This window comes from Polistes canadensis, unplaced genomic scaffold, assembly GCF_001313835.1.
Source record: "Polistes canadensis isolate GaletaPanama2010 unplaced genomic scaffold, ASM131383v1 scaffold_198, whole genome shotgun sequence".
Lineage (NCBI taxonomy): Eukaryota > Metazoa > Arthropoda > Insecta > Hymenoptera > Vespidae > Polistes > Polistes canadensis.
In genome coordinates, this window is record NW_014569745.1 from 213,671 (window position 1) to 214,735 (window position 1,065).

A 1,065-nucleotide genomic window follows, 5' to 3' on the forward strand; every position below is an offset into this window, starting at 1 on the left:
AATAATAATAATAATTAATAAACAAAAAAAAAAAGAAGAAAAAAAATAACAATAGAAACATATTAAGAATCTTCCTACGAAAAAAAAAAAAAGAAAAACTAAAGAAAAAAAAAAGTGGAGAACGATCGAGGGGACTCGCTTTTACGAAAAACAAAACAAAACAAAAAAAAAACAAAACAAAAAAACAATTTCGAGACGAACGTTCGATTATTATAACGGCGACGCGCGTGCTACAAAGTTACACTCGGATAAAAAATATAATATAAAAAAAAAACACCGTGATAATTTAAGACCAAACAACAACAACAACAAAAACAAAAAGCGTTTGTATAAATGTTTAAACGATCTAGTCGTCGGATATATACACGAGAAGACAAAACACACATCGATGTTTCATTTGTACTCTCAGTGATTTTTTCCTTGTCGAAAACTGGAACCAAAAAAATAACTATTCTAGTCAATAATCATACATAGATATATACATATATATACATTATACGTATATTATGTATAAATATATATATATAAACTTTAGGAATCGATGAGAAAGATGATAAAGATGGGACGAGTGGGTGAGTGGTGGGGTTGCCGGTGACTGTTCAGACGTATCATTGTTCCATTACAGAAAGTGGAACGAACAAGGCTACGATGTAACACACAAACGACAACCAAAAGCACACGCACATTACGAACAAACTTGTACATATGCGGTACCTGAAGATTGGATTGAAATGGAAACTAATGGGGGGTTGGGGTAATTGTAAAGGAAAATCGAAATCATTGTTTAAATCAAATCGGCCAAGTTGATACAAAGTATAATGATTGGCTTATCCATAGGAACTGATAAAAAAGAAAAAAAAAAAAAAGAAAATGTCGGAACGTGTTATAACGATGAAAGTGTGTCATAAAGCGAGAACGAGCCGATTAGGTTTTCTTTTTATAGGGGATCCGCACCATCTTTTTTACTGCAAACAAACAAACAAACAAACGAACAAACAAAAGAAAAAAAAGAAAAAAGCGAGCACGCTGTTTTAATACCATCTTTCTTCTTCATGATTTATCGTT